Source organism: Canis lupus, chromosome 6 (assembly GCF_048164855.1).
Source record: "Canis lupus baileyi chromosome 6, mCanLup2.hap1, whole genome shotgun sequence".
In the NCBI taxonomy this organism is placed as follows: Eukaryota; Metazoa; Chordata; class Mammalia; order Carnivora; family Canidae; genus Canis; species Canis lupus.
This window is the reverse complement of record NC_132843.1, coordinates 23216617-23243510: the sequence shown is the minus strand read 5'-3', so window position 1 is coordinate 23243510 and position 26894 is coordinate 23216617. Positions and strand designations below refer to the sequence as shown.

Here is a 26894-nt window from a genome sequence, read left to right as displayed (position 1 = left end):
GAATTCTTCTGTCACTGCCTCCGAAAAGCTATATGAGTGCTGCCTCAGTTTTGTTTTGTTTTGTTTCCCCTCCAGTGAACAATAAGCAGTAAAACTGGCTCTCTGGATGCAGAGTGAAGATAAAGGTCTAAGTAGTTTGGGAGAGCTGGCTATTGCCTCCAGGTGTAGACTGGGAGGGGGGAACAGGGGTGGTGGGTGGAGAGGTAAAACAGGGTGGAGGTGGAGAAGCCCCAGATCATGCAGCAACCTGTGCTCAGACTCTGGGTTGGGCTGAGAGGGGTGGAGAGCTCCGCTGAGATGAGACATGTTGGTCCTAGAAAGGACAGAATGCAGGTTGGGAGAAGAGAGAGAAAATGTTTAAATATGCTCGCAGCTGCATGGCATGAGATGCTGTTCTGAGAACAACATGGTTGGAAACTGGGCGGGAGAAAGATAGAGGAATAGATGGGGCGAGGGGTAAGGTGGTGAAAGAAGTTGAGGGGAAGGGGTAAGGTAAGGATGGAGTCAGTCCAGTGAGAATCTCGACATGCTTGACTTCTTATGACTCAAGGTGGCGGCTTAGTGCTCTTAGGCCAATTAAGAGCTAAATCCAACAGTGGGAAATCGAAGTTTGTAGGGATGCAGTGTGTGAGAATAAAAAGCTGTTGCTGCATTAGTGAAGTCCAAAGTTTGGTTTCTGCAGCCAATGAGGAGCTTTTGTCTAATTGTTGAGTTCATAATGAATTGAACATGCACAAAGAGTAATGGGTGTAGTTCTCAGTGTGATCTACTTAGAAGCTTTTCTAAGGAAGTAGTGAACCACCCAAGAAATGAGCCAGAGGTTATAGTTATGCACCCAAATTGGTAAACAAACTATAGAGAAGCAATGAAGGACAGTCTAGGGGAATAGAGGGTGGATAAATAGTTGTTTTTCTTTTTTAATGGTGATTAATCTACTGCATAATTCAATCCCCTAGGTCACAAAAAAGACCACCCTTCCAAGTGTTTCTGAGATTTCTTGGAGGATTTCATCAAAGTGTCCATAAACAGTTTGGATGATGCCATGTGTGCCACTGCCCTTCCACAGAAAACCCCCACTCTCCCACTGGAAAGAGTTGGATCCCACAAAATGGCTATCTAGGGAGAAGAAAAGAGAATGTCATTCTCTTTTACTTTGGAGGGGTATCAAACTAACTATGCATTGTATCTTTCAAAGGTGAAGATTTTTGTATCACTGTCTTCCTAAATCTCAGGCACAGGCAACCAGGACAAATTCTGAGTGACACACACCATACTGTTCTCAGTTGTGCATGTTTCACTCTCCCAGAACCAAGGCTTTGTTCCTGGGCCAAACTATTCTTATTTCTTTTCTTTTCTTTTCTTTTCTTTTCTTTTCTTTTCTTTTCTTTTCTTTTCTTTTCTTTTCTTTTTTTCTTTTCTTTTCTTTTCTTTTCTTCTTTTCTTTCTTTTTCTTTTTTCTTTCTTTCTGCTTGTCTCTCCTGTACATGAAGTTTGTACCTCTCTCCTCCTCACCACATAATGATTATCATTGTAACCTTTTATAAGTAACTTTGCTCCATTATTTTTCTAAGTTTCACAGGATAATAAAGGGAAATATTTTAGAGCTTCTAGAGCATTGTTTTTTTTTTTTTTTCATATAGCATTTGGTAATTGCAGCGAATAAATACATAGCTACATAAAATGTGTCCTCATGGGCACCTGGGTGACTCAGTTGGTTAAATGTGTGCCTTTGGCTCAAGTCATGATCCCAGGGTCCTAGGATTGAGCCCTACATCAATCAATGCTTTTCCCTCTCCCCCTCCCCCCTGCTCCTGCTGTCTCTTTTTTCTCTCTCGCTTGCGCTCTCTCTCTCTCAAATAAATAAACAAATAAATAAATAAATAAGGTCTTTAAAAATGTGTCCTCTGTTTCTGTGGGTTTTCCCTAAAGGTAACAGCTGACAACATGCAGAAAGCATGACTTGAAGGTCAGGAAAGTCTTTTTTTTTTTTTTTTTTTTTTTAGGTCAGGAAAGTCTTCCATCTCTTCCTCACCTGTGTGCCTCTGAGTTTGGTATGTATGAGATGAGCCCACTAGAAACTCAGGTATGCATGAGGGATTGGTGAACGACTTAGGAGAGAATGTCACTGAGAATCAGGAAGATAACTTTATCCAGGAAACAAAACATTGGTTGTCAGAGGGGAAGGCATGATCATAAATACACTATGTTGTTCATCATATCGATTTGTCTCTTGACTTCAGTGTGTGCCTGGTTCCACTGGAAAAGGAAGTGCTCCTGTAAAACAGAAATGATATTTTCATGAAAGCCTACAAACACTGACTACCAGCAGTACCAATACATGGTTCCCAGTTGGAAATAAAAGGTCTGATTACCCTTCTTGTGGAACCGATTAGAACATCTACAGTTTGAGGATTCCAGGAGGAGATGGTAGTATGTGGCAGATGATGATAACTCTGTATGAGCATTCATCTCTGAGCACCGTGCCCATTGGAACAAATATCACCAGAAGGGTGGAGAGGAAGAAAATGGTAGATGTCATGGAATGTTTGAGTGAACATGTTCATGAGCATGCAAGAGGCATTCTGTAGTTTCTAACTAGAACATAATTGTTCTAGACAGCTGGCATACAGGATAAATTTTGTAGGGACAAGAGGTTCTCTCATAACAGCTGGGAAACAAGAACCAACAAAACAAATATAACAAAGATTCATATTGAGGGATGCTCAGGCCATTTACCCTACTAGATAGTCATTTCAAGGTGTTGATTAGCTGAAACGGAGTTTGAATGTTTTCTCGGTCAATTAAAACCACATGTACATCTTTTAGAGAGAATATATAGGATGGCTGAGAAGTGCGGCTTTTATGAAAACAGACAGGGTCCCTATGTAACAGAGCTAGTGACTGAAGCTGCACCAAACCCCTTCTATGTTGTCCTGCTCTTATACCCTGAGAAAAATGAGTTGAAAGTGACAACTGTGGATCTTAATCATATGTATAGTGGCCCAGTGTGCTGCCCATATGCATACTTAAGTGAGATTGTATTTCTATAAACTAGTGACCAGAGAAAGATTGCTAGCTAGAAGAATATTGTTCTTCACTTGCTGCCTAAAGTGTTCAGATCTGCAAGAATCAGACTGTTATTGAAAGAGAACAAGCTGCTAGTTACCAGAGGTGAAATCAGGAATAGAGATTAAGGAGGACAGTTGTGATGAGCACCGGGTATTGTCTGGAAGTGTTGAATTGCTATATTGTACACCTGAAACTAATATAACGCTGTATGTTAACTAACTGGAATTAAACTAAAAATTCAAAATAAAAGTCTGTAGATCTGACTGAAACTTTCCTTTTAGCCCAATATCCAGCATGTACTCCTCTGAACTACTTATCCTGTCTCCAAATGCTCCAGAAAACCCTTTCACTCATGTTAATTTGCTCTCATGGTATTATCTTCTTGGGATGTCTTCCCTTAGCCTCTGTCTCCTTTCTTAGCCTGACAAATTCTTTCTTATTCTTTAAAATGCATCTCAAAGACATACAAATGGCCAGCAAAGACATGAAGAAATGCTCAACATCACTCGGCATCAGGGAAATACAAGTCAAAACCACAATGAGATACCACCTCATACCTGTCAGAATGACTAAAATTAACAACTCAGGAAACCACAAATGTTGGTGAGGATGTGGAGAATGGGGAACCCTCTTACACTGTTGGTAGGAATGCAAACTGGTGCAGCCATTCTGGAAGATAGTATGGAGGTTCCTCAAAAAGTTAAAAATAGAGCTACCCTATGACCCAGCAATTGTACTACTGGGATTTATCCAAAGGATACAAACATAGTGATCGAAGGGGCACATGCACCCCAATGTTTATAGCTGCAATGTCTACAATAGCCAAAGTATGAAAAGAGCCCAGATGCCTATCAACAGATGAATGGATAAAGACGTTATATATATATCACTGGAATATTTCTCAGCCATCAAAAAAGAATGAAATTTTGCCATTTGTGATGATATGCATGGAAGTAGAAGGTATTATTCTAAGTGAAATAAGTCAGTCAGAGAAAAACAATTATATGATTTCACTCATAGGTGGAATTTAAGAAACAAAACAGATGAACATAAGGGAAGGGAAGGAAAAATAAGATGAAAACAGAGAGGGAGGCAAACTGAACGAGACTCTTAACTCTGGGAAACAAACTGAAGGTTGCTAGGGGCAGGGGGACATAAGTGAGGATGGGCATTAAGGAGGGCACTTGATGGAATGGGCGCTGGATGTTATATGCAAGTGATGAATCACTAACTTCTACCTCTGAAACCAATAATACACAATATATTAATTAAATTGAATTAAATAAATTAATTAAACATAAAATAAAATGTGTCTCAAATGGCTTCTCTTTGCAGGCTTTCCTAACTTCCTAGGAAGAGCTAGTGTTCCAATATTCATATCTATTATAATACCTAACACATTCTGTTACATGATTACCTCTTAACCTGTTTCCAAGTTAAACTGTTAAGTCATAAAGGTAAAGTCTGTGTTCTATCACATACATTTCCTAAATGCCTAGCAGAGAAAAGGTTAATAGGGCTCATGAATATTCAATGACTGATTGACCAACTGAAATAGGAAATATAACAAATAATTTAAAGCTCTGTATTCTTCAAATCCTGCCTGTTTGTTGTTGTTGTTTTGTTTTCATAATATTTCATTTTAAGACTGAGATGATTTGACAGGAAAATCTGATTAGGCATTTTCATTTCAAATGGTAATTTTTGTTTTTTAAAGAAAAAGGAGATTTCTTCTCTGCTTTGTAATTCCGAACCTTTGAGAAACAGCCTCTTGAAAATAGATTCTTGGCCAAATGCTTAAATTTTTTTTTTTTTTCTGAAATGGTACATTTATCACTTAAGAGAGTAGGACATGACTCTTCAGTTAACTTTTTGCTTTGTCTTATCAAATGCATCTAAAAATGGATTATGAGTGAATGGTTTAGGGAATTAGAATAATGAATAGCTTTGTTTTTTGTTTTTTTTTTTTTTTCTTCTAGACATCTGCTAGTCCTGGGTTGTTGAACATGTTGTTCAGATGGGGCTACTCTTCCTGGTTCAGTGTAGGCCTACATGGGGAGTGTCTGCTCAGACAATAATGCTAACAGCAAAGACAGCACAGAAAATGAGTGGTGGGAGAAGGTGGGGTGTATGTAGGGAGCAGGAGATAAGAAGGGTAAGAAGCGGAAGGGAAAGGAAAAGAGAAAAGTTGACAGAGTACTTACTGATCAGGTCACTGGATTCCCTGGATCCAAGACAAATCAACCTCTATATTTTTTTGGTATTATGTGAGCCAATAAATTTGCCCTAAGTAATTTGAGTTGTATTTGAGCTAATATCATAACCAAAATTTTCCTGCCTATTAGTTTTAAGTGTTCAAGGTTGAGATTAGAGCCATAAATCTTAGTCTGTAGCCTGATAGCCATTATAGGAAGAGATGGAAATTTTCCTCAACACACAGAGCAAGAAAGAAGAACAGTGGTAGTTTGCTCTTATCACTTGTGCCTTTCCCACATAAATTTTCTTTAAAATGTTTCAACTGGCCCATTACTTACTGCCACACATTTATACACACACTGACGTGTATGTGCACAGATAAACGGGAGAAATTATGACAAGGGGAAACCAAAGTAAAGAACCTTCTACATTTTTGTTCATTTATTTAGAAGCAGTCAATTTAAAAAATATATTATAAAATTATCAAATATGTGAATGAACACAGCATTCCAAATGAGGGGTATTCTTTGCAACTTAAAGAGTATGTGTTAGGCAGTTAAAGGAAATAGAACCAAAAAAGTATAAGGGAACTTCAATGTCATTAGATCAGAGTCTTACTCTCTCATCCTCTCTGTGAAGCAGACCCAGACAATTGACAAAAATAGCCCATTTTCTCCCCCCAAATTTGAGATAGTGCCAGACTTACTTTTTTTGAGTGATCCATTATACAATAGAACACTTCAAAAGGAAATTACCTCTGATGTATGGCTAGACATCTAGCTTGTTAAAAAAAATAAATAAATGAATTCATTAATGACAAATTAATAACGAGGGATCTTATAGGCAAACCAGCTCAGTGTGTAAGCCCCTAATCTTTGAGGCTGATGTCATAAAGATCAATACTTTATTTTATCAACTTAGCCTTTGATGAGACTCAAGGAGTGGAACACCAGATTGGAAATGCTTTGTGTAACCATGGTTAGGCATCACCATGTTTGGTAGGAGGATACCATTCTCCCTAGAAACTGAAGTACTTTCTGAACACTTGACATAAGTTGTTTCAGTACTTTACATAACATATCTTAAACTCCTAATAACAGTTATAGGAAGTTTAATCAAAGAGGTTAAAATTGCAGGGCTTAAGCTCTATAAGAACAACAAACTTGTATTCTTTTTGAACCATTTATACCCAGAATCCAAGTGAGAATTGGCATAAAATGGATACTCAAGATATTTGCTGAATGAATGAAATGAGACAGATGGTATTCAAATAAAATTCCAAATGACTATAAAGCCCGTGTAGATTCCAGGATGACCTATTGAGTCCTAGGCTTGGGTGTGAACAGAACTAACTGACTATGTAGTAAAAGAAGTTGTATTGTAGCTGCTGTCTCTGAAAAGATCTTTTGTAAAATCTTGACAGGGAAGACTACTATGTACCTTAAACCAGGTAAACAGGAATTTATCATCAAATTTCTGTTGCCAAGTCACCAAGATCTATAATATATAAACACCAAAACAAAATAAGAAACAAACCTTGTCATCAACTCCACCCATCTGTCCACCAAATAAAAAAAAACATATTTTAAAAAACTTTGATAGATAATGGTATTAATATGACATCAAGGTAAAAGTCATGCTAGATTCAAGACTCTATTTTGTTAGTTCATATTAACTTAAACTTTGGTCACATTCAGTTCCTTAACACCATTGGATTATAGTTACTTTAAATAACAAATAAGATTCTTGTGAATCTTCCCGAGTAGTCCAGCCATTGCTGGCTACAAGAAAAGATCAAAGGAAAGAGTCACTTGTCCTCTTTGAACCACAGATTCGACTAATATGGAATGGTACATGAAGCCAGTAGATAATTACTTCAGGTTTTATAGTACATAAAACCATAGGGTTTCATAGTATAGCGGAAAGAGTCTATAGACAGGTCAGGACGATGTTATACTAGTGAGCAAATAATCTGCCATTCAGATCATATGGTTATCAGAGATTAGGCTTATTAGTCATGAATGAACCTCAGGTTTATTGTTTCTTCTAGGATAAATTTGTTTCTAATTTTTAGAATAACATCAGAAATCAATTAGTAACTCCATGATAAATATGGAAGAATATTTGGAGAATTTCATTGTGAATATTCTACTCTTAAACTATGTATGGGCTTTATTGCAGTGTTGAGTTCTGTTGAATACATAACATGTACAAATATTCTAAGAATGTTGAGAAAAAAAGAGAATAGAATCATAAAAATTATTTATATGGGAAAGAAGGCTTAATATAATGAAATCTATGAATCTTTATTCAATCTAGAAAGTTGAAACTTGGGAAGAATAGTTATTTTCATATCTATTCAGTCAGCAAACATTATCTTAAAATGGTTACATTTTTCTGTCATACTCAGTTTCTCACAGATTTTAATATTATCTTTTAAGTTCATATGCTTTTTACATTTTCCTCCCTCTGCTTGACTACTTCGTATCTTCAAAGAGTCATCTTGGATTGAACTCTGGAATCCTTTCAGATTCTCTAGACAGACAGTAAATACTCTTTCTATAGGCCCCTGAAATGCTCTGGACTTCTGACAGAGCATTTGTCCCTTTTAGGTTTTAGGCATTAATTTTCCCTAAAAAGCAAGACAAGACAAAACAACAGTAAAAAACCAAAACACCAAAACTCTTTAAACTCCTTGAGTTCTCACACAGTGTTCAGAATACAGTATGCAATCATATGTACTGTATAAGTGAGTAAATCAGTGAAATAAATGATTTTTAGTCCTTTCAGAAAAAATGTTATCAAAAAATAAGGAAGATGATATGGAGAAAGTGATGTTGAGAATCCACAGAGTTCAAGGAAATCTCTTTTACATTCTGCCCCAAAAAAACAATCCTGGGAAATCCACTTGAAGATTTCTGGAGGAGCATCTGGGTAGTTCAGTTGGTTGAACCTCTGACTCTTGCTTTAAGCTCCAGTGATGATCTTAGCATCCAGTCCCAAGTCTGGCTCCTCATTGAGCCATGAGTCTGCTTCTCCCTCTGACTCTCCTTCTCCTTCTGCCCTCCCCCAGCTCATGCACATTCTCTCTCCTTCTAAAATAAATAAACATCTTTAAAAACATTTCTGGATTAAATATTTTTAGCTTTGATTTTTTTTTAAGATTTTATTTATTTGAGAGAGAGAGTAGAAGCTAAGGGAGAGGGAGAAGCAGACTCCCCACTGAGCAAGGAGCCCAATGTAGGGCTTGATCCCAGGACCCTAAGATCATGACCTGAGCCAAAAGCAAGCGCTTAACCAACTAAGCCACCTAGGCTTCCCTTAATGAAGATTTAAAAGTACATAAAATTAAATGCTCAAACCACGTCCAAAATATTATCTTCCCAAAGTCTAAACTAAATGCAAAACTCTAAGCTACAGAAGGAGCCAGTCATAGATGAGAGGCTACTTTCTGAGAGAAATGAAATCCAACTCATTCAAGCCTAATGCGCACTTGGATTAACTTGATATGATGTGTGGTCATCAAGGTCATCTCTTGGAGACATTCAATTCCCATAGATAAAAGCAAATGGAAATGTGCTAAATTACTGTGAGGCAACTCCACATCCTCCCCCAGGGTCATCACCATCCCCCAGCATTCCCTAGAGCTGCTGCCTCCACCTCATTGTCTGCCCATCACTTTAGCATCTGGCTTCCATCTTCAGGCCCAGAGACTGCCTCCCTTCATTGATCTTTTGGGTATGTCTTACAATCAGAAGGAACACATCTGAGATACCTCAATGGCTATTTTCATGCTGACTTGAATTGCAGTTGATTGTTTACATGTTTCCCCCTAAGTATTCACCTCTCTCTTACACAAGCTCTTAAACATGCGTGTTCAGTGTGCACACAGATACACATACTCAAATGTAAAGCTCCTAGAAGAAAAAGATTGGGCTTACTTGTCTTTCACAGAGTTTTTCATGTTGTAACTTAATATGTTTTCAAAGAAGGAAGAAATTATTATCAGAGAATAATGCATGGAAAGTGCTTAATTAATACTTGTGGATTGTTTTCCTAAATAAAGGAAAACAGTGTGTAAAAGAAAGAAAGCATGGAAGGAAGAAAAGAAGGAAGGAAGGAAGAAAGAGGTGTTTGGGTACAAAGTTTACTTTATATTAAGAGATGCAGTTAGAAAGCATCATTTATATACCCTTAAAGTGGGGTATTAGAAGATTTATGTGTCTCTCTTTTTAATAAAGAATTTACTGTAAAAAGACATTAAATAAGGGAAGAAAAATGTGGTTAAGGAAAATGGATAGATGTACTCTGCTGTTTAAAATGTTCCCTGAGATTCATTCATAATAGGGTGTGAATTTTGTGACCTTACATATGCAAGCTTGCACTTACTGTATCTGTGAAAAATAAAACAGAAGCCTACCCAGTTTGATTGAGATCTTGGTGTAGCCTAAAGAAAGTTAAAGAGACCTAGTTTTCTTAGCTGGCTGACATTATAAAATGGGGAAATTCTCAGAAACTGGAGACTAGTTGATAAAAACCACCACATTTTTGTTGCAAGATTATGCAGCTCCACCAAACTCTGAAAGAATACAAATGGCATAGTTACTTGCTATTTATATGTTTCTCTTAAGTCAGAATACCTTAACATGAGAGGAAATAATTTATTTTCCGGGTCAAAACTAAATTTTACGGCTTTGTGGAAGACAGAACTCTTTTAAAATTTCTGTTTGTGTTCCTGTATCCACGCATATTATTTTCTTCAGCTCTTCTCACAAATCCTGCATCTAGAATCCTTCTCTCAAAAGCTGTATCACAAAAACCCACCCAGTCTGTCATCATCACCATTTTCAAGAAGTGTTTATCAGCCCTCAAGTGGAGTGCTTTGGCAGCCACTACTCTGGAAACTACTCCTGAGACGAGAGTATTGTCTGATTCATCACATTGGAGAGAAGGAGGGGTTGTTACTTCTGGAGGTGGGTTTCGAGAAAAACAGGAGGCTCTAATACCTCACCAATGAGTCCTCATTATTCTATGAAAGCTGCTTCATCACCCTCTAACATACCAACTCAGCTCATAGAGATTTTTCTCTTTTCTATGGCCACTCAATATATGTTGCTTTCCTAAAGCAAAGCAATCTTGGGCATAGGAAGCTTGGACCCATCCCCTCTGGAGGGCTTGGATACTTCTCCAGGTCAAACCAAACAAGTACAGATTCTGGACTTTTATTATCAGAAAGGCAAGAAATTATGTAAGTTCTGTGTCATAATGCAGTCAAGATTTTTTTTAAAATATATTATTTACTCATAAGAAACAGAGAGAGAGAAGCAGAGACAGAGGCAGAGGGAGAAGCAGGCTCCCAGCAGGAAGTCCTATGTGAGACTCAATCCCGGGACCTGGATCACGCCCTGAGCCAAAGGCAGATGCTCAACCGCTGAGCCACCCACGCTTCCCAAGATTTTTTTTTTTTTTTTTTTTTTAAGTGGAGCACTAATATTTATCTTCTGGAAAAAAAAAAAAGGACGCAAAACCACTCTCATTTAGAACAGCAACAAAGATGATGGTATCAAAAGATGTTATTTTGGAGGGTTAGAGGTGAAAGACACAGAACACAGGCTGGGAAAAGATTCCAGTTTGCTTTTTAAGAAAACTGTTTCATCCAGGAAAAAAACATGTCCTTTGGGATATTAAAGAACTTGGGAATAAACATTATATATTTCAGAATGTGAGAAAAAAAAAAAGCAACAGCAGGATCTGGTATTCTAGGTGAAAATTACTTTGTCGAATTAATCTACACACAGATCTTCATTTAAAAAAATACACACACACCACGCTAAAACTGCTTATTCAGTGACGCTGCTCACCAAAGGAATTATTCTTTGACTCTGTTTTTAGTTGGGCGTGGAAAGGTAATTTTTTCCCTTGGCTGGAAGCTTGGAGAGGAGCCAAGGTGAACACCCATGTGAACACAAAACAATTAGGAAAGATTCATTCTGAATCAGTTGGTTCCCATGAACAAGATGGGATTTATTAATCTGCCCTAATTAAAACTAATTAAAATATAGACTTGGGAGTGGGTACACAAGTTAACAGAGAAAAAGACAATCATGAGATACTGAATATATAAACATTCTGAGATCATAAGGATGAACATTAATATGAAATATAACATTAGTATCATTATTACTTTTCTTAGTAGTCATTATTTTTAAAGAATAAGAAAAGTATTAATGTTATGATTTCTGTCTCACAAGTTTGGCTTTATAATAGCATAGATACACATAATACTTGAAAATTGGATAGTCTCAAAACTTAGAATTAGTAATTCTTTCTAAATAAAGAAGTTTGTTTCAGTTTCCTGATTAGACTATGCAAAGTCAAATTATTAACCATGTAAGGTAGTTTTCTTTGAGAAATTAAAAATCAATTTTATTTGAAAATATAACTTTCTTTTCTAACTTTTACAGAGTTAAAGAGTTTTTTTTTTAATGGAAACATTAAAATATGTAACAACTTTCTTTTATACAATATTTGCTTAAAAGCAGAGGCCAAAATAATTGTTATAGTTGCCTAACAAGTACATGGGACATTTGTTTTCAAAGTTATGAGTAAGAGGTCAAATTCTACCCATTGGGTTTATTGGTACAGCTACAAATACCTTTGGAGGAAAAAAGGCACCACCCAAACATTATTTAATTCACAAGTGCAATTAGTTACAAGCATTTTCAGCTATAATTTTGTGAAGTCTTACAGTATTATTCCAGCTAATAACAGCAGAGGTCATTGGTGAAAAGTTGATCTGATTATACTGTAATTCTGAGAGTTACCTTGCTTTGATCGTGAAAATGGGTTGTGTGACTATAGATTGAAAATAAAACCTCATGGAATATTATCTTCTTGAGAAGTTTTACTAGCTCAAATTTATTTTCGGAATTTTGTGTCTCTCCACTTTATACAAAGCAGAATCATAGTTAGGCTTCCAGAGTGACTTACAGTGCTATAACCACTGGCAGAAAAAACACAGTGCTTCATATTTAAAGTTGAGCAGATAAATAAAAAGTTACATTTAACAGTTTTGATTGAGATGAGTGAGCCCACTGGAAATCATTATTGACTTGAGATAAAGAGGCCTTTGCTCCTGTATTCTGCAAATGATATATCACTGAAGTAATTGGTTTCATTTTTCTCACCTGAAAAATTTGGAGATAGCTACGGATCAACACTCACTTATTTAACAGGAGTACTTTGTTTATAATGGTAATAACTGAGAAGAATTTTGAACTTGGAAGATACGGTACAAAGACAACTTTAAGTTGCCTTGACATTCTGCAATTTAACACATCAGTTTTACCTTAATATTTAGACAGACTCTTTAATTCTATAATCTGATTAGGTTTTCTTTTCAATTTTCCAGAAACTATCGAATAAGTAGTATTCCTTTTATTGGAGAGAAAAGCAGTGATATCAAATGCTATTTCTTAATTAAAATGCTCCTTAGTTGAACTTCTCAATTTTCATCCATTATCTTTATCTATGTATTTTTTTTTATAAATTTTTATTTATTATTTATGATCGTCACACAGAGAGAGAGAGAGACAGAGACATAGGCAGAGGGAGAAGCAGGCTCCATGCACCGGGAGCCCGACGTGGGATTCGATCCCAGGTCTCCAGGATCGTGCCCTGGGCCAAAGGCAGGCGCCAACCCGCTGCGCCACCCAGGGATCCCTATCTATGTATTTTTACATATCGTAATCATATTGTATAAATCTTTTACGTGATATTTTTAGTAAATATGATATTTATTTATTTTATTTTTAAAGGTATTGTCATAGTTTATCCTTATCAGAATTCTTTAAACTATCTCATTAAACCAAATATATTTCGGGTTTTTGACGTTTTTTTCCCCCTTTAATTTTTTGTTATTACAAGTATCTCATTAACAGCTCCTTGAATTTCTCTTTGCTGTTTCAAATGGCTTCCTTAGGATAATCTGTTCTTAGTTTTCTCTTTCCCCCTGTAATACACCTTATAGAAGCCATTATTAAACTAAAAGGTAATACTTTATTGTTTTTAACAAGTCTGCCCTTAGTTGATATATTAGCTTTTTGAAGGAAGGGAATATATATTGATAATATCCATGTTTTAGGCTCCTAGCATGGATATCCAATAAAAATCTGCTGAATGAATAAATGAATAACTTTCCAGAAATGGAGTAACTGTGATACGAATTTCTTTATGATTCTTAAAATATATTGTTCCCCAAAGCATTGCATGATTTATAAAAAGCTACTAACTGTTTTCTTGAGCCCATTTCACCATGACATAGCTGTCACCATAACTGAAAATATTTTTGGCATTCCTATGGATGTAACATGTCATCTCAAGCTTGTTACAAGTTATGATTCTTTATGAGCAAAGATAAATATTTTTCAAATAGTTATGGAATACTAATTTTAAAATATCTTTACTTAGCCACTATTTGCTTAATTATTCATCTTATTTAACACCCATTCAATATTTATTTTTGAAGCATATGTTACATTTGTTTCTTTCCTTAAACCTAAAGTAATATTTTAGGTCAGTGATTTCTTAATCAGTTTTAGGAAAATAACTTTTCCTAAATAGTGACAATTACACTACTGAAAGGAATTTAAAATTTGATCTGGTTTAATGATCCTTTAACAAAGCTACTCCCAGAATTTTGAAACAAGTTGCTTCAATTAAAGATCTGACCTTATAGTAGAAAATAAATTATAAGGAATGATACATATTTTTTAAAGATTTTATTTATTTATTGAGAGAGAGAGAGAAAGACAGCAAGTGTGAGTGGGGAGAGGGGTAAAGAGAGCGAGAGAGAATCTATAGCAGACTCCACACTGAGGATGAGCATTGATGTGGGGCTCTATCCCACCAGCTGAGATCAAGACCTGAACCAAAACCAAGAGTTCAATGCTTAATCTACTAAGCTACCTAGATGCCCCTGGAATGATAAATTTTAAATCTTAGGCTGAGTTGCTCTACTTTGGTTACACTGACCCCAAATACTGCTTTCCTGAATATGCTCTTCACCCCTTTATTTATTCATTCACTGACCACTGACCACTTAAATGGGTCTATGGGATGTATCCAGGACCCAGAATGCCCTAAATTTCAGCACTCATTCAATATCAGCTAACTTACAGACCTTTATCTAGTCTCTTAGGTTTACAGTAACAAAACACATTGCCTTCCCCCAAGGAATTTAGAGTCTGTGTTGTTCTCACTGCATAAAGTCCTATTTTTTCACATTTTTTTTCCCTTAAAAGTACTACCTAATCTTAAAAACCCAGCTCATTTGATGCCATTTTCATGAAACTCCCTACTTCCATAGTCAGAATTGATCTCTCCCACTTGTACCTCTCCTGTAACTTTTGTTAGCCCTATTTTTAAGCACATATCCTATTCTGTCTTTTGTTACAGTTACAAGATGGTATAATGATTAAAAGCGTACTCTTGAAGCAGATTTCCTGGGTTTGACTCCATTTCTATGTCACTGCTACTCAGAAAATTTCTCCACATTGCTGGCTACATGTTCCTCATCTACAACAGTAAGAGAATCTACTCCAATGTTTGCTGTAAGGATTAAATGACAATATGTGGGAAATGCATACACTCAAAGAATGTTAGCTATTACTATCTTCACTATCTTTCTCTTTAACTAGTGAATTGCTGAAAAAAGGACTCTATTTTATTAATTTTGCGCCATTGATAATTATCACAGTAAATATCAGGTAGTAATAATGAATAGTATTTTAATTAGAACAAGTTTCTTAACGAGTCCTTTTTCAGCTTTGGAAATCATCAAAGCATCCTGGATAAATCTCTAAAAGAACAGAGAATTAGACTGATTAAAAGTAAAATGATTAGGTAGAAAAATGAAATCACTTGAAAAAAATATGTCCTTGAAAGTGCAGATTTATTCAGTGTGATTGAAGAATCGACCCCTCAATTATTTCTCAGAGACTTCGTTGATTGATAAAGTTGGTTTGTTGGGTAGATTCCTTTAAAAATCTATTTATTTTTAATTACCAAAAAAGATGCTATATACCAAGGTGGGATATGGGACCCAAATACATCATTTATAGCTACAATTAGTGAGAACTGTGTCCAAGACTCCTCAACAAGCATTAGAGTACAGCTCTAAACCCCATGGTCATCCATCAGAAAGGATAAAATAAAAAGACAGGAAATATTGAGAGTTGTCAAAAATGTAGAGCAATTGGAACTCTCACACATTACAGTTGGAAAGTAAATTGGTAGAAACACTTTGGAAAATTGTTGGGTGCTATCTACTAAAACAAATGAACATGTACCTACCCTATAGTTTATGAATTCCACCTCTTTGATATATATCTGTCATAAATGAATGAATATATGCACTGAAAGAAATATGGGAATGTTTGTGGAGGAACTACTATGCATAATATCCCCAAATTAGAAATGGCTCAAATGTCCATCAATAACAGAATGGATAATATATTACAGTGTATTCATATAGTGAAATACTATACAGCAAAGAGAATAATTAATCAATAATACCCCCAAACACATGAATGAATCATAGAAACATAATATTGGGTGGAAGGAGCCAGATACAGAAAGAACATACAGCATTATTTCATTTATTTAAAGTAAATAGACAAAAGCTTAAAAACAAAAAGGAGACAAAACTATGCTGTTAGAATTCAAGCTAGTAGTCAGGTGTTTTTTTTAAAGATTTTTATTTATTCATGAGGGGCACAGAGAGAGAGGAGGAGACATAGGCAGGAGGAGAAGCTCCCTGCAAGGAGCCTGATGCGGGACTCGATTCTGGATGGCGGATCATGCCCTGAGCCAAAGGCAGGTGCTCAACCACTGAGCTCTCCAGGTGTCCCTAGTAGTCACAGTTGAAGTCAGTGATGGAGGGCCCTGATGTTCTAGATCATGATCAGAGAGCTAGTTACACAAGATGTAGTTACCTGATAAAAATTCATTAAGCCATATGCCTGTGATAGGTGTACTTTTCATAGGCATCATAGCTACACCATATTTATATTATATGTTCATTTAAAAAGTAATTAAACTTTCCCTATGAGTCTGAACAGAGATTCTTACAGTTTTGCTTTTATAAAGAACTATTTAAATCCCCTTAGAACTGCCTAAAGAAAGCAGGTGAGCAAAATACACTGTGAAGTCCTTCTCCTACACTCAAGTTTCTGTTTTTGTGTTGTCCAAAGGCATCTATACTTACTCTTCTCTGTCTAGAAAGATCATTTTAAGGCTCTTTTCATAAGATTTGAAGGAAAAGAAAAACAAAACAAAAAAACAAAACCAGCCCTATCTCTGGTCTTCTGACTCAGCCACAGGAAAACCTGGCAATAAGCTCCAGTGTTTACCCACCCTATCTAAAAACCTGGAGGCCTTTATGTGAATGGAATTCCTTTGACGCCACAGCTATACCTGAAGAGGTCAAGCATCATGGGCTGCACAAGTAATAATTAACATCAACTATTATTCACCAATTGCAGAAACTAAGAGTTTACATTACATTCTTGTGTCCTCATTTCCTTGTACTGGAAGTCCATAGAGGAGAGTCAGTTTCTAATAGGAAATTTGATAGTGGGTGGAGACTCTGGGCACTGCGTCTTTGGTGTGACTAGCCATGTTGTGCCAGGGGCAAAGGAGGAGGGAGGCGCACTGAGGGTGACTATGCCCTGTCTCTCTTTCCCTGTTCACTTTGGCAAAGAATTGCATATATAACTTTATTTTGCAGGAGGGATCAGGAAGCAAATATGTCTCAAATGCAGAGCACCTAAAATTTCTAGGTAGCTAGTATGGAATAATAACACACATTCTTTCCTGCTAACTTTGTTTTTTTATTGTGTGACTTCAGTTGAGCACCAGAAATGAGCTTGATGCTGTCCACAATTCACTTACTGTCACATTCCATGAGATTAGGGAGAGTTTAAAATACAATTAGTGTCATCTCTGCTTTTAGTGATCATTAAATTGTGTATCTGTTGCCCTTTTATGCTTGGTGTGAAATCAGCTTGTTGATTAGAATCAGTGTTTTTCACTCTACTTGGTTTATGGCAAAACTGACTCCTTGCTCGACAGTTACTGAATTTCTTTTTTCCTCAAATGTCCAAATGTGGATTCATTTGGCAGATGATGTGACCAGACCTTTTTTTTTTTCAATTGGTGGCAAAATCTTACTGCTTCTTCCTCCATGTTACTTTCCAAATTTATTTTCCCCTTAAGACTTTGATCACCAAGATTTTTTTTTTTTTTTGGCCTCTACACATTTCTCCTTCTTCTTGTCATTCCCAAACATTGTAATCCCAATTATTATTTTTTCTTGCCTATGCCCTCTCTTTTCCAAGGCAGTTGTTAATTGCTTATATGAACATTTCCATTGTTTCTTATATTTCAACTTCTGTTTCTATCTTATTTCTTTCAAGTTCCCCATGCTGCAATCACACTTTTTTTCTTTTTTGTACTTCTTTCTATTATATCACTCATCCTTAAGTGATCCAGTTTCAGTTAAAATAGCTTTCCCATTCTTTTTCATAAATTTTCTCTTTTCAAGCCCTATTTAGCAAAGTGTAAAATAAAGGAGCCCAGATATACAGTATACAGACATACTTCTTCATCTATATCTGTAATGTGCTTGCTGGGTGTAATAGCTAGTCTTCAATACTAGCTGAAGAATTTAGACCAAATCTTCCAGGAATTTTTAACTTGCTGGTCCCAAATATACAAAAAAACCCCAGGTGTATGGGATGAATATGTTGGAAATTTTTGGTTTTCAATTTATCAGTAGATTACATAGACCTTTCCTTGTCCCTGTGTTCTATTTTGCCCATACTCAATAACATCTAGATAAATCATCACTCCAGCCATTGCCCATCACCACCCAGGGTCTTGCTGTTGTTGCTTCTGTGACTTCAAGTCGAGTCCTGGTACTTTTCCTCAGCCTTTGGAAAACACCCCAGGAAAATCCCTAATATACAGTAGGCTCAAATACTCAGAGACTGAAAAGGGAAGGAACAAAGCTGAAGAAAGAAAAAATAAATAAGTGGAAGAAAGAAAAATGATATGCAGAAGAGTAAAGGAAAGAAACAGAATGAAGGAAGACATAAAAATGCAATAGAGATGGGGAGTGGGGAGACTCTGGTTGGGGAAAGTCTAAAGAAAGAAAGTTGCAGACATTGGATGGGACTTCCAGGGGCTTCCGCTTTGCTAAATCACATGGTTGTATATGGATTAGTTGGCTTGCACATTACCATCTGCAAAGAAACACCAGGACTTTGTGCCTTTGACACAAAAGGCGTCATTGGTTTTCTAAAATAACATTTGATTACATGGCAATCTAATTTAGTAAACATAATAAGCTGATATTGAATTTTAGATAGGAGATTACTGACAAACACTTTAGAATTTAGACATTTAGGGGATCCCTGGGAGGCTCAGCGGTTTTAGCGCCTGCGTTCGCCTGAGGCGTGATCCTAGAGTCCTGGTATCCAGCCCCGTGTAGGGCTCCCTGCTTAGGGCCTGCTTCTCCCTCTGCCTGTCTCTGCCATTCTCTCTCTCTCTCTCTCTCTCTCTGTCTCATGAATAAATAAAATCTTACAAAAAAAGAATTTATCCACGTGTTTAGATATGGAATAACGAACAAGTGACTGGAAATCAACCAATAAATGTTGAAGGATGGAGAAACACATCTCATTTTAAAAGAAAAATACCTACACCTAGAGGGGCTCTGTTGATGAATGAGATGGTATAAGATTAATGACTGTTATTACTGAGAATATGTTTGTTCCCTCCTCAGGAATTGTAGGAGTGTGGAAGAAGTTAGGTACACCTGACTGGGGATAAATGGAAAGATCTGGAGATTATGTGATTCTTATTAATGAACTCTATGTTTCAGTTATTCCTACAGACTAACATTTCCCTTGAGGGGACTTTGATCTTTGATGGAGTATTTAATCAGCGATGGCATGATTGGCATGATAATGAACTCTTTCTTCCTATAAGAGTCCCTACTCACAAAGTATAGGTCAGGAAACTTGCCTTTTAAAAATAATGATAACAGCCATAACCATCTGTATAGAGAGAGCATTATAGCTTCAAAAGTATGTCAACGAATAGTATTTTATTGGCATGTAAAAAACCTTTATGGGTTCTTATTTTAAAATGAATTGAATAGAACAAGTACTTTAAAATTCAATGTTTAAATTAGAATTTCCCTCTTGATTTATTGGTCCAATGTTTGTTTTAAGAATCAGTCTTAATATTCATCATGATTATTTTGCTCCAATTTCAAGAAATGTGAAGAAAGAATTGGCATTAGAAATAATTAAAAACTTTCTGATAAGAAAATGACTCAAAGTTGGAAATCAGAATTTTGAAATGTATCTCTGTCACTTCATCACTTTGCTGATATGTATTAGTAATAAACTTAATATAATGAATCAGGAAACAGAAATCTTCATAGATATAAAAAGTCTTCATGAAGATTTTTATATTGAGATAAAATATATTTGAAAGCACAGGCTATACTTTAAGTAGGAATCCTTCAGAGATCAAGTCATTATAATGATGACGATGATAACTATGTTGTTTTCATAATTAATAATGGTTTATAATTTTACTAGCCATTTTAACTAGCAAATGTAATCATTCACGAATAAGTACAACTAGCTGCAAAGGTTGAGGAGAGATTTGCTTAGCATGCTGCCACCTTCAGGAAATTTTAACTTATGATAATTTGTATCTGTTGTATTGGAGAATTCATTTCTGTTTAGGGGGGCATTAAAATTCCCTGTACTCAAATTATTATTTTCTCTTGCCTGATAACAGTTGGTACTGTTGATATTTTTAAAGTTCTGTTTTGGAAAGCATTTAAAATGGGCTATGTTGTTCCATTCAGAAAAAAAAATTATTTTTATTAATAAAGATATGTGAATTTTATGTACTTTAAAATATTATCCCTGACTTAACAAAATACATACATCACTATGATTGGATAAATAACTAAATATCATTCCTACTTAAAAGGGATTAAGTGATAAAGCAATTTACTTACAGTTTCTTAGGCCTTTCAATTGTGTGACTTTTAATGTAATTATGCTTCATTGATTCTATAAGATATGCTGAAGAAAATTATGCTTTTATTTAAAAAATCATCTTTTACTCAATATTGGGTTGAAATATTACTAATTATTTTGAAGTTCACCTCAGGTCATATTTCATTACAAATGTGAATCTACCTAAAGCTAAGGATTTATAGAACTCTGCAATTAAACTCCTCAAATTTCCTCAATTGCCATCATGTCCTGAAGACTAAAATCACAGATGAATAATAATTAAAAGGCGTTTCTTTAAACATCTTTCTGTGTGTAGAAAGAATTAAATATTTATGTATTTCTACAGAAATAACATTCTTCCAAAACATATATGCCTATGTTAAGAGGTATTAACGTATTAGATTTTTTTAAACAAGAAGAACAAATGTTTACAGCACTCACTGAAATTATGCAATAGTTACATAGAGTTAATCATTGTTTTCCACTCTACCGCTAAGCACCTCTCTTTAAAGTATTTTTCTGGACAATGGTACCTATAGAAACAGAATATACACAGCTACACACATGTGCATTCATGCACACACACGCTATGTACACATGCACATATACATTGTTTGAGAGAATTTAATCTGTACATCACATTGCTCTTACATAGTTTGAGTACTTATTTCATTGCTATTAAGACACTTAAGGAATTTTCTTATATATAACAATTTTTCTCTGCACTTAAGGGATGATCAAAAAGGAAGTAGAAAATATTGGCTTATATGTAGGAAGAAGCACGGGGGTGTCGGTGTGTCAGGGCATGAGCCTGAGCTCTTGGCTTAAATCTTGTTTTTTTTTTTTTTTTTTACTTATTGTGTAACTTTGGGGATGTTACCTAAACTCTGTAAGCCTTGATTTCTCATCTATAAAAAGGGGACAATATTACCTACTTCAGTTTTTGTGGAGTTTAATGAGATAAGGAATGTGAAGTCTTTAGCATAGTGTCTAGAATATGGAAATCTCAAACATATCTACAATCATCTTCTACATTCATTCAATTAGGTGTAGATGAGCAAATTGTCTGGTAATCTTGTTTAGTGCATAGTTCACAATCAGCCTTTCAACTTTACTTAATTGATTACATCTGTTTAAAGCTTGTCTTTGTTTTATTTGGCCAGTTATTCTCTGTATTACTGCTTTCTAAAGATGTGGAACATTTGCATATATGCATGCACACACGCATGCTGAGTATGCAGAGGTAGTTCAGTTTTTAAGATAATTTAAATGTTTTCATTTATTTTTTTTAAATTTTCTTTAAAGCTTTTTATTTATTTATGCAATTTCTACAACCAACTTGGGGCTTCAACTCATGACCCAAAGATCAAAAGTCATGCTTTTCTGACAGAGCTAGTCAGGTGCCCTTAAATGTTTTTATTTAATTCTTTACTCATAAATAATCTTTTCTTATATATAACCACAGAATAGAAACACAAAGTCCCATTTACAATTGCTCATACTTTATAAAATACTTTGCAACAAAATTTTTAAGTTTATATTTACAGGGGCACCCAGGTAGCTCAGTCATTTAAATGTCTGACTCTTTTTTTTATGTGTATTTTTTTATTGAAGATCGGTTTGCCAACATATAGTATAACACCCAGTGCTCATCCCGTCAAGTGGTCAAGTGCCCCTCTCAGTGCCTGTCACCCAGTCACCCCATCCCCCCCGCCCACCTCCCCTTCCACTACCTCTTGGTTGTTTTCCAGAGTTAGGAGTCTCTCATGTTCTGTCTCCCTCTCTGATTTTTCCAACTCATTTTCTCTCCTTTCCCCTTTAATCCCTTTCACTATTTTTTATATTCCCCGAATGAATGAAACCATATGTTTGTCCTTCTCCGATTGACTCTTGATTTCAACTCAGGTCATGAGATCAAGCCCTGTGTAGGCCTCTGTTCTGAGAGTGAAGTCTGCTAGGGATTTTCTCTCCTCTCTCTGCCCCTCCCCCCACTTGCAGTCTAACTTACTAAATAAATAAAATCTTCCCAAAAAATTATATTCACAGAGAAATAAGGATTTATATAAGTGAGAAATTTCTCAAGAGGAGGACAAATGATAAATATCAGAGTTAACAGTTTTCTCCTATGTATTACCTAGTAGTTTCTTTTTTAAAAACGTTTTGATTGGTTGATAGGTTTTAGGGATATTTTAGGTCTTTTTCTTCACCTCATTAATTATGTCCATTTTGGAGTGAGGTATCTCTGGACCTATATTTGCTCAAGGATACTTCTATTCTAGAAATGATTTCTTAATTAATCAACTATAAAGTTATTCAAAAGGCATTTAAGATACAATGATTTTTAGGGGGCGCCTGGCTGGCTCAGTAAGCATGTGACACTGGATCTTGGAGTCATGAGTTCTAACCCCATATGGGGAAGAGAGATTACTTTTAAAAATAAAATAAAATGAAATGCTGGGGTTTTTTGTTTGTTTGTTTGTTTGTTTTTTTAAGATACAATGATTTTTACAAAGTGGCCTGGAATCCCTTGAACTTGCTAAGCCTCATAGTAGTTATAGGCATTTTTACCTGATGCCTCAAGATTTTTACACACAGAATTATACCATCTTTAAAGAAAGGCCATTTTTATTTCGCTTTTGCCAAGTGTCAGGTCTTTCTTATGTTTCTCTCAGAAATGTTATATTGATCAAAACAAGCCAGACATCAAAGAGTATGGACTTTATAATTTTATTTGTATGGAGTTCATGTACAGAGTATGCAAAACTAATATATGGTGATAGAAATCAGGAAAGTTGACTCTGGGGTAAAAGAGGGCTATTGATTGGAAAAGGGCATGGAGAAATTTTCTAGTGGGATAGATATGTTCTATACCTTGACACAGATACTGGTTACAGGGGTATATACATATGTCAAAATTCATTGGACTATACAACTAAGATTTGTACATTGTTTTCAATGTAAATTCTGCCTCAAAACAAAAATATTTATTTTTATTTTATATTACTTATTTTTATTTTATTTTACTTATTTTTATTTTATTTTATCTTATTTTATTTTGGTGTGGGGAAATAATGGAGTTAATGTCTAAAGATGACATCAGAAGCCTCCACATAGTTCCATTTTGGCTTAGGATTCTATCCTTGATGGACCAGGAATACCAGCCCAAAATCTAAACCACGAAACTCCGTGTAGGCTGCTATGGTTAAAGGTTTTTTGTTTTTTGTTTTTTTTTTTGTTGTTGTTGTTTTAAAAAGGTTATACTAAGATTCTAAATAATTAAAAACCCAGTAAATAGCTGAAGAGGGAAAATGATCACCTCCATTGGAATAACTAGGAATGAACTCTTAATTTGAAATCTCGCCCAAAGATTCAACTAATATTTTTAAATTCTAGGATTCATTATATATGGATATAAATTGACATATATATGATCACATCTTTTTTTGGTAATTTGAGTTAACAGGAGATTACTTACTTTCAAACTGGAAGGTAGTTTGCAGGTAGTTGCTGTATCCATTTGTAAGTAGCTCAAATAGGCTGATTGTAATTATGTGTGTTTATAAACATAAAACATCTATACACAGCTAAATAAAATGTGTTTTCAGCACAGCTCAATGTACAAAGTCTTTTCTCAGAGAAGGAAAGCATTTTAAATAAGTAAAATGAGTCTGAGTTACTTTAGTTGAACATTAAGTTGAGTGCAGGGGACTAGCCTCTGATAAGAAAAGAATGTGGATCTGGCTTTCAGAGTGAGAAATGTTAAGGAGGTGCAGTTTGCTTTGTAAATAGCAACTGTGATGAGACACAGAAAAACAGAGATGTGCTAAAACACAATGCCAGACACCATTTGCTTTAAACAATCTTCTGTTTCTATTTAATTTATATATAAATTTCCAAAAGTGCTAGCTTTAAAAATAATTAGACAAATATATTCAGTCTTTTAAAGTGTGTAAAAAGGTTTTAATTTTTTTGTAAAAACAATCGTTAGATACATAGATATAAACCCCAGTTAAGAAGAAAATCACGCTCTTCTGTCCTTATTCCGATAGATACACCATGCCAGGAGGGAGTGTGACCTCTCATCCTCCTGGGTTTGGGCATGTACAGCCATCTCTTCTCTTGGTCACTCAGAATTGTCACAAGGACATTTATACTGAAACTTGAGACTTGAGTCTCTAAAATCCTAGGAAATCTATAGCTCCCTTGGAAATTCCCCCTTCTTATCTGGGAAATCTCCTAAAGGTTATAGGATACTTTAGGCACTACTCAGCCTCTGCAGAATCCATTTAAAGGCCTACGGGGTGGGAGTCCAGCTGAGCACAAATCTTTAGAGTCCTTGGAATGTGGAGAAGATGCAGTCATGCTGTGACTTGTCAAGAATTTAGGGGTTTTCTGGGTTCAGAAAATATGCTCAAGACCTGCCACAGTGACAAAGTGTATATTGGAGGGAATACTTGGAGATTATTTTGTTCTAAAAACTGCCCTGGAATTTTAGGAGTGTAGTTCAGGAGATCCAGGGAACCTGTTTGTGCTACTGAATAACCAGACCAGGGCAAAGATTTACATCTAGGTGTCTCAACTCCTGGTCCCTATTCATCGAAAAAATATCAGCAATGTGCTTTAAAATGTAAAATAAAATGACAAAGCATATATGAGACAAGTTAGCAATCTCATGCCCAATGCTACCTCGTCCCTGGTTCCTATCTACCAGGGCAACTCACTTTCAATTCTGTTTCTTCTGAGATGTCTTCCAAATTTTATAAAGTACTCTTCAGTTTAAACATTGAAGAATAATCTATTAAGTTTCTTTTGTGGAAGATGAGACTATCTTTTACTTCTCTTTAAAACATCAAATGGAAAAACCCTGTCTCGCACATTTTCACACATTTCTCTCTCAACTCCTCCTCCCAATTCAGCTCTCGCACAATTTTTGATAGGATGAAAATTCAGCACTTACCTTGTCCTGACGATGGATGTATCATTCACAGCTGAACTGCATAGTACTCTCTGATCATATTTCATTTTTTCTTTTTCAAATTACATTTGAAATGATATTTTCAAAGTTCATGTATACTTCAAATTACATGAAAACGTAATTTTCCATTTCCCTTGGAGATAGTCGACAATTATTTTGTTGCTTAGGTTTCTATGCACCTTTCATGTAGTCATTCCAAACACTTTCACTGAACTTTGAAAACTTCGATAATCATTCACTCAGATTTTTAACGTGCTCATTTGTTAGTTTGTTTGACTTTGTCTTTTAGCTTCCCTCCTGGAGTGTTCTCTCTCTTAGCTCTGATTTGATCTGCCTGTCTCCTTGTTAGATTAGTTTTAGGACTTCCCTCTCCTCTCATTCTTAGAAATTTCTGCTCCTTTTCTCTGTTTTTGGATTTTTTTTTTCATGTTCCATGATTTCTGCTTTCCTGATTTATTCGCTTTCAGAGAGCAACTTCTGAGAAAGGGTGCATTGGAAGTAACTATTCTGAGACTTGATATATGTGAAAATACCTCTATTTAACTCTCACACTTAATTGATTATAAGACTAGGTATAGAATTCTAAGTTAGAAATTTATTTCCCTTAGAATTTTAAATATATTGCTCCATCATCTTCTGGCTTCCAAGATCACTGTGATTTGTGTTTTGTTATTTAGTGGGATTTTGGCAAGGAGAATTATTATTTTCAACCTCTGATATTTAACTCTTTCTCTTATGCCACATTGATTTCTTGTTTCCTCAAATATTTTCTCTGTTCAAGCACACCTGATTGTTTTTCAGAAAGGGCAGGAGATAGAGCATTGATTCATGCTTTCAGTGTCGTATGACATGAATAATAATTTTTTTTAAGTAAAAACAAGCTTTGATAAAAAGGAGTCATAGTACAGTTGAAAAAGAAAGTGAATAGGCCAAAAGAGTTCCAGAAAATATCAGAGAACTCTGAGGTTACTAAAGACTTTATAGCCTTTCTAATCAAATAGCTATTTCTTTATGGCTCTTAAATTTCAAAGGGTGGCCCAAAAATTGCTTGGAGACTTCTATAGGTTTGTGCCTATGTTACTGGATTTTTCTGGAATTCAAATTCCCTAAAGCCTAGGGATAGACTTATTACTATAGAAAGATTTCCATTGTAAATTCCTGAATTACATTTTATCCATGAAACACCATTTTCAGAAACACCTTTTTGGCATTTAAGACATATCTTTTAAATTTATCTTTATACTTTATACCTAGTCATGTGTTCAACTGGCTCTAAGCCAATAAGTATCAGATTGAACTTAAAGAGATACAGCTTCTAGTAGGCCTAGTGATTTCCATCTTTAATGTATCAAGTTTATGAAACCTAGCCTTCTTATCTCTAGTATTAGCATTTTTCCTTTCATAACTTTCACTTACCTTTGCACAATGATATGAGATGAAGAAAATTCTATTTTTAACACATCCTTTGTGAAAAGTAATTGGATTGTGGGGAAAAATGATTCAGGAGAGTTTCTAGTTAGATACTATAGGTTAAATACACCAAAAATCAA

The 26894-nt window shown here is 35.4% G+C and overlaps 1 long non-coding RNA gene across 1 annotated transcript; it reads right to left on the bottom strand.

The window, feature by feature from the left end:
• Positions 1 to 2132: 2132 nt before the first annotated feature.
• LOC140635105 (uncharacterized) lies at positions 2133 to 25733 on the bottom strand. Its single transcript, XR_012032453.1, has 2 exons — positions 25327 to 25733; positions 2133 to 2274 (listed from the first exon to the last, which is right to left on the bottom strand). It is a non-coding gene; the product is annotated as an uncharacterized lncRNA (long non-coding RNA).
• Positions 25734 to 26894: the final 1161 nt, after the last annotated feature.